Source organism: Cupressus sempervirens, chromosome 3 (genome assembly GCF_028749045.1).
Source record: "Cupressus sempervirens isolate cs-2001-9-10 chromosome 3, ASM2874904v1, whole genome shotgun sequence".
NCBI classification, from domain to species: Eukaryota; Viridiplantae; Streptophyta; class Pinopsida; order Cupressales; family Cupressaceae; genus Cupressus; species Cupressus sempervirens.
This window is the reverse complement of record NC_143120.1, coordinates 408,592,616-408,601,109: the sequence shown is the minus strand read 5'-3', so window position 1 is coordinate 408,601,109 and position 8,494 is coordinate 408,592,616. Positions and strand designations below refer to the sequence as shown.

The 8,494-nt window shown below is 32.0% G+C and overlaps 1 pseudogene; it reads right to left on the bottom strand.

The window, feature by feature from the left end:
* Window positions 1–231: 231 nt before the first annotated feature.
* On the bottom strand, window positions 232–4,869 carry LOC149566738 (MAP3K epsilon protein kinase 1-like; annotated as a pseudogene).
* Window positions 4,870–8,494: the final 3,625 nt, after the last annotated feature.

Sequence of the window (8,494 nt, the reverse complement as noted above, 5' to 3'; positions counted from 1 at the left end):
AAAACTAGCAATCTTCGGATGCACATACTAAGCTTGACTATTGTATTTTCTTGAGATAAATCCAACAGTAGGTCTACTAGTTTCACCAAATATTCTCTTGAAACTTTAGCATTAAATATTGGTACCATATGGGAAGGTATGCCTGATCTATGCTAAATATTTGTGCTGATGGCATTCTCTAGTGTTGCCTTACTATATCAACATCAAGCAAGAAAGCTCTTGATGTCTCAATTAAAACTGGTCATGATCCCTAGAAAAACCCAAAAATGGTTATTTTCCTATCAAAGACAAAAAAAAATTTGTAGGCTCTAATGAATTAGTAACTACTAAAGGTTCTAATACTCCTAATGTTGAACATGACACTTTTGTTTGACCTAGGCTATTTCTTGAATCAAAATGACTTAAGCCTAACCTTTGAGACTGTGATATTAAAATTTATGAAGGATCTAGAGTCATTGTTGGCATATGGCGAGGGTCAAGAGGGCTAGACCTAATCTTTATAGGATGTAGCTAACTAAATGTTGGCTTAGCTACATCACAGTATCCAAAACATGATGGAAAGGGGTAAGTGTATCTGACCATTACTATCATGTAACACCATATATTATAGAAGAAGTTGCACCAACACCAGCCATAGATTCAAGTGGTGTTGCTTCATTCAAGTTGTGAAGGGTATTGACAAGCCTAATTAGTATGTCATTCTTACAAAATTTTCAATGGAAATCATTCCTAGGAGTAGAACTCTTAAGCTTGAATATTTTCCACATGCCATCAATTGTCAAATGTACCATTTTCCTATACTTTACATAATCTATTTCTTGAAACCCAACTAACATAGGCAATGTCTCACATGCAACGAACATATGTAAGGTTAGTGGAGTTTTTTGGCTTGACTATTGTACAAAGTATGTTGCCTGCATATGGATTTATCTTGAGTTGTTAGGTTGAGAAAACTTCATGATAACCAGAACAAGACCAATAAGGCAGGTATTCTCTTAGAAAGATGTGTTGTCTTTAATGAGCTAATTAAGAATTTGGAGCATAGAAGTTATAACACAAATGCTAGCCATCTCAAGCATTTTCATTAAAGGTGTTAACTTATGCTGACTAAAATATATATTTAATGATCAGGACACCCATAAACATTGCAATAAGTTTTTGGCATGCTGACACAAACATATACTCTGATTATTCTGGTTTCAACAGGGTAATCAATATGCTTACTTCTACAACCTGTATAGGGAAAATATCTATCTGTTCCCATTTTCTCACAAAACCAAGTCCACCTATTCCAAAACCATCCTCTTTAACAACATCCACCATCAAAGAAAATAAAGCATTTTCATTTTTCCTTTCTCCTCTACAATCTATTTGCTTGTAATCCATCCTTTCTCTCAATTTTTCTACTAGATCATTTTTCCCATATTCAAATAAATTTGAACTACCCAAATTCATCTAAGAAAAAATTGTAGTAGATGAGCTAGATGTTTCTAAGAAATCAATTAATTCCAAAACCATCCTCTTTAACAACATCCACCATCAAAGAAAATAAAGCATTTTCATTTTTCCTTTCTCCTCTACAATCTATTTGTTTTTAATTCATCCTTTCTCTCAATTTTTTTGCTAGATAATTTTTCTCATATTCAAATAAATTTGAACTACTCAAATTCATCTAAGAAGCAGGTGTAGTAGATGAGCTAGATGTTTCTAAGAAATTAATTAATTCTAAGTTTATCAATTATATTAATAGCAAAACCTTATTTATAACTAATGTTAAAACAACAAATTTTAAAGGACCCACTTCCTCATGTCTCTAGAAGCTTCTAATGTTTCTAGAAGCTTCTTGAAGGATCCACCTCATGTTCCTAGAAGCTTCTCCTTATGTTTCTAGAAGTTTCTTGAAGGACCCACTTCCTCATGTCTCTAGAAGCTTCTTATGTTTCAATAATTGATGACTGTTGAGAGGTTCCTCAAATAAGTCATCCAATGAGCCATATGTAGTTGTATCTCTAAACCTACGTAGTATCAAAGACGATGTTGCATTTTAAGCCTCCTTTGGAAGCTTTGATTCTACAACCTTTTTCTCATAACTGTCAACATTAATATCATTTTTTGTAACTTTATAATAATGTGATGACAAAATACTCCTTTGTAGAAAGAAATTTTTTATTCATCTCCAAATTGTCATTGGATGTTGGAGAGTCTTTCTTTTTAAAAATAGTCATTTCATCTAGAGTCTTGGCATTTGACAAAGTTGGTCCAATAATTCTACAACACATTTTGGTGTTTCTTCTAAAGCAAACCCTGGTTGATAAAATTTTTAACTAATTATTAGTTTATTAGGAATAGCTAATGATGCCTCTTGTGTTAAGGCCTGGTTACTCTCCCTATCAATAATGTCACAAGAAACTCTTCTTTATAATTTATGATATATTTTTCTATAAATTGAATGTAGAAGAGCCTACATTATCCTCTATTCTATGGTTCTTTTCATGATATTATATGATCATGAGTGATATGTTTTTGTTAAGAATTATCAAGCTCACTATGAAGTAGAGAAGACCAAGAAGGGAGATTGTTGACTAAATAAGGTTGTTGGGTTTTTGAAGATACAAATTATCGAATGGTGACTAGCACTTTAGGCTCCATGATCAAGTGTATGGTGATCACAATATAAATCATTCTTTACTCTTTAACACTGGATTTGTATTTCACAATTCATGAATGGGAGTCCATGCTCATACAAATATCATCCTCAAATCTCAAATATATTTCATCCTCCAATATATGATGCACTCTGTGTTGGTTTCCATGCTCACCAGAAGGTAGACAATATGTACTTGTATCCTAATGTTGCATCTACTACCTCCAAATTAAGAACACTTTAATACTTCTATTGCTACCTCTAATAATTTTCTTGTGATGATATACCAAAGTGCTACTTATTCATTTGCTTTGCATGTTATTTGTCTTCCACTTTCAAATTTTCTTTATCTCCAACATCATATACATGTACCTAATATGTTTTCACTTCTCCACATGGTGGTGATATAGAAAAGTCAAATCCATTATACCTCCGCTGATGGCACCTTCTCTTCATACTCTTGCATTCTATAGGATATTGTCTCATATTGTTGATTTCATATGAATCCAAACTTTATATATTACATACATATTTATTTCACAATCATTTCTTTAATGATGAACACATTTTCAAAGGTGTTGTAAAATATATAGTGAAAACTCATATGAAGATTTGGATAAGAAAATCTTTCCATATGTCAAACTTCCTTATTTCAACATTATTAATTGCACTCTTCTAGTTTCTTTTCAAATAGCAATAATAATGTGTGCAAAGATGACTCAAAAATATGAGAACACCATTCATTCTTCACAAACTTCTCCATTCTTGGATATCTATTAGATATCTTTGTGATGGTTCAAGAACATTTTTACTAGTATCCATCTACTTCACATACTACTAGTCCTAATGAAAATGCCTCATAGTTTATGTTCATTCTTTTCTTATCAGGTTTGCACATTTTTCCATTTGATATCTACATTTAGTTCTATTAAAAAATTTCTCAATGGAAGGAATATTTAATATTTTACTTGAAATGCATAGTAGTCTTAATGATTAGAAAATGATATATGAATTTGTAGTATTCCTATTTGTATGTAGCTTATATTTCTCTTTGAATCTTAAGGTTCAACTGACTAAGATGAGACAATGAAGCTTCTTGGTTCTAATATGATTCATTAAATACATAATCATATGGTCTTTGACAAATTCCTCAACATTCTTTAGCATTTTAGTTTTGGCATCAATGACGAACCTCAACAATCTCTTGAACTCCCCAGACATAAGTCTTACTCCTCAAATAGATGTCCTAAATTTTGCCAAAAATTAGGAATCCATCAAACTCATCACTTATTATTATAGATTACTTGCGAAAGGCTTAGTAAAATTAGCTAGAATTTAACATCAGTTCATCACTCTTTGAACCCTTGCAGAATTCAATTGCTTTTTTAAGTTGCATTCTTGCATAATATAATATTTTATGGTTTCCCATATTGAATCTTCATGATGACCAAAATAGATTTTTAAGATGGCAACTAGGTCAGGAGATAATGAGTTCCTAGAGGATGGCGATAATATTGGTCTAGGAATGTCTATAGAAACGTCAGTGAAGAGGCACGAACCAAACAGTTGTGACTCTATAAAAACGTTACACTTTAAACAACATATCTCTTCACATAACAAATCATTAACATTTGTTTGTAATTTGGGAATTTTGCTTCACGCTATTTATATTTTATTAAGGAATCATATGCACCAGCGGGAAACAATTTTGCCTTCATTTTCCAGTATCTGTGACTCCAATAACCCGACACAAAAAACACAATAAAAATAGACCTTAATTATTAAATACTAGTTGGTATTAATAGGTAATTCAAAACCCTTGCATGAGAGGCTTTGGGCTTCTACTCTTGGGTGATTCTTGGTGGCATAATTATCACACACCAGTGGTCATTTTGGATGCATGCTCAGATATCTTCCTATGTAGCAATAATTACATATGATTATCAACAAATGTCATCCATTATAGTCTTATCTATCTACGATGCCTTTGTGTTGATCCTTGCATATTCACACTTACATAGACTAAATTCTTTCCATCTCATACTCTTGGACTTACAATAACTAATCTTTTCAATGATATATAAATTATTGTGCCACAGTGATTCACTTCCACATACTGGGCTTTGTTCCTGCCTTATGCGGTTCTGGAGGATATAGTCACTTAGTTCTCCACCATCATGGGTGAGAGACAACTCGTTGAATATCAATCTCTTCAACACAAACATTTTCGAGCATATGTGAGTGGTTCATGGCATGAGAATATTTTTCCCGATGCTTTAAATGCTTCACACATTGTATTTTTTTCTACTGCTGAGTGTATTCACCACCATCTAAATCCATACATAATTGAATTTATTTTAATATCTCCTTATTATGCGTGGATTCACAATTATGAATATGTTATTTTAAATTCTATTTAAACAAAACTTTTCTCTTTTATAAGGAATTTTCTAATATTGATGAGACTCAATTGCAGATGATCAGATCATATCGGTCGTCCTTATACTATCATTTTATGTTTGTGTGTTTTATTTGTTCCAAATATACTTGCCAAGTATGATCTCTAGATTTTCTTTCTTCCTTATAATTTATCGCTTCCTTCTACCATTGAATGGATACTTGCATTTATATGTTCTTGGCAAAGAATTTTTATTGCAGTCAGAGTCTCCAATTTGATTGAGGCAAAGAATGGTACATAGTGACTCTGTTTTGGCATTTCTAACAATCTCTATGATAGGGATATACTCAAACCTTCATGAACAATATCCTCGTGGCTTCCCTAACTACTTAGCTACATATGTATTGGTACTGTGATGGTAATGTTGAAGATAGTAATTATCAAGTGAAGACATCAAAAGGCATGTTCATTAAACTTCATGTTGTTTACTTCCTTTTTGCACACCTTGTCATTAATTCTTCTTTGACACCTCTATTGGATTGCTTCTCACTCCCATGATGATTTCTGTAAATGCTTTGACTTGTTCATAGTTATGATATGATATTTCTATTATGACAAATCTAGAAGTCTTTGTCCTTTATATTGTTGTAAATATGATGAAGTGTTGAACTAGATACATGTCGCCCAAGTGTTTGCCTCCAGTGATATCACTGACTGTTATATCTCAATCCTTCTTCATCGCATATATTATGTGAAACTCTAATAAAATCCTTCATTCTTTTACTACTCAAATGTATATGATGCTTCACCAAATCATGCTATTTGTATTGGTTGTTGTATATTTTCCTTAGCATATCCTTCAAGTACCAAATTTATGTGATTAAATAATCCTTTAATACCTCATTTACTGATCACTACTAATACGCATGAATCTGAATATTCCTCTATTATGAAAACATCATTTTTTATATCTTGGATAATAGCTTGGAAACTCTTTATGATATTTATGATATCAGACAACTTTTCGTAATGCTTAAAGATATGGTGACTTCTTCAGAATTAGTTTATGGAAGACAACAACGTATGTGAATTTCAAGGCTTATGAAGTTATGACTCAGAGATGATGGAAATTTCATATCAAAAAGTCATAAACATGCAAATTATAACATAGCTTCTACCACAACATAATAGAGTGGGTGCTCAAATAGGAGTCCTAATTTTGAAAAAATTTGGGTGTCATCATGGCTATCGTTTCATTTTCCTTAGAGGTAAGACTGTTGTATCTTTTCAATTCAGCTTTCTTTGTGAAAATATTTAATTTCATAGTTTTCTATTAGATTATTTCTATATACAAATAACGAAACATTTTTAAAAAATTTACATATAGACTTAGATTTGAATTTGGCATAAGTAAATGCTTAAGCTAGCTCAATCCCATATAAACATTATTTGCCTAGAAATAGGCATTCCTACAAATATTTTTGCATCCACATAATTTATCTGCATCTTAGTCAAGCAAAGAAAATAGGTGCAAAACCATTTATGGCCATTATTTTTTATCTAGGATAACAAAATATGAAGTTCATAAATAGTTCTTGTCCCACAGAAACTAGTGATACTCTTTGTTTATAGGTATAGATATTTGTTATCCCATTCCTTTATAAAGTTTAATAAAAGAATGATATATATTGGGAAACTATCAAATAAATACAAGGTTAGGTAGATGCATCTATTGTTTGAGTTTATTTAGACATTTGCATGGGAGGGTTGATGGAAAGAAATGGCAGCATTCTTCCCTTGCTCTATTATGAATTGTTTTCCTTTTAAATTGTGTTTACCTTTTTAGAAGCACTCCACTCTCAAGTAAATATTAGTAGGATACAAGTTACTAGTTCCTCTCAATTAGTTCCTATTCATGTACGCAACAGGACCATGTTCATAATGGAAACGGGAGCATCACTATTGCTCCCAGGCACTCCCAATTGTTCTTGTGCAAAAAAATCAACAAAAACACCCCAAAATTGTTTTTTTTAATACTAAAACAATTTGAAAAAATCCAAACATTGCCTTATGTTTTTTGTTTGACAATCACAACTATAGCTCAAAATGAGATATTCTCCATAATAAGTAATTGTGACATTTCTATGAGGATTCAATAGCTTATTCTAAAATTTCCAGCCATAATACCTTTGTGTGGAGCTACTTTCAATTGGTTGGGTTCCTTGTTTGTGTTCAAACTCTACAAAAGTTCACTTTATGTTTTGATGCATGTCCATAAATGGTTGCAGAAAAATAAAACATTGTTTTAGACTGTGGGACATGGCTTTACACCTATCAGTTGCACTTTCTTGAAAAAAAATTAAAGTGTTTCAAACCAATTTATTTTGTGCAGATTCTAAAATCATTTTATTTCATTTCTTGAGACAATTATTTAAGCTATTCATGAGATCACATGTAGTTCAGTCAGCACTCTCTATGCTTCCATTTTGATGCTAACTTTTGTGAAATATTCTCTATTTATGCTCACACTGCAAATATAACTTTTAATCATTATACTTTATGAAATAAATTTTCTTTCTTAAAAGAGATTAGATACTTTGTCTATGTATTCACATATTTTATATTTGGTTGAAAGTTATTTATCAATGTAATGATCATGTGAGCTTCCATAAACCATTTTGGGCCTAATCTGAAATCATTTTGACATAGATGGCACCTCTTTGTGGTAGCATACATGTCAAAAAATATAGGTCATAAGAAGAGTAGTAGAACTTGAAACACAAAATAGAAGACCATTTTGAAATTGGGTGTGTGCACCAAGTTGGTGTACAAAAAAGTGGGCACCTCCCCCCCACCCACCAAAAAAAAGCAAAATTTTCAATAACCCGATTGGTTATTCAAAAGTGAAATACTAGCCAGGCTTGGTATCCAAGCTTGTCCATTATACCTTTAAAAACCTGATCAGGTTTTGTAAAGTATAAATTGTGACTGCAATCTACATTTGAGGACATTTTTATACCCTCAAATGGTAGCAGCAACATGGATTGTGGAGGAGAGCACCACAACTCAATCGGGTTTAGCATAAAAAATGATTTTTGATTGTATTTCCATCCATGGCACCCCACAAATTAGGTAAGTCTTCATTCTACTTTTTGTTTATGTATTTTATCAAATTTTGTAATATGGTTTTGTAATTTATAAGTTTTGTAAAAAAAATAATTTAAAATTATATAGATGCATCAAGGAATCCAAGAAAATGAGGGAGAGAAGAAAGACCACCTCCTACACAATCAAACCCTCCACCCATAGTGACACAACCACAAAACCCTCCAGTCAATGTTCCTGTTCAACAACCATCACCTCCTATAAACCCTTCACGCATACAATTACATCATTTAACTACTACACCAGAGGACCTCATAAACTGCCTCTCACAAAATAATGCTAACATT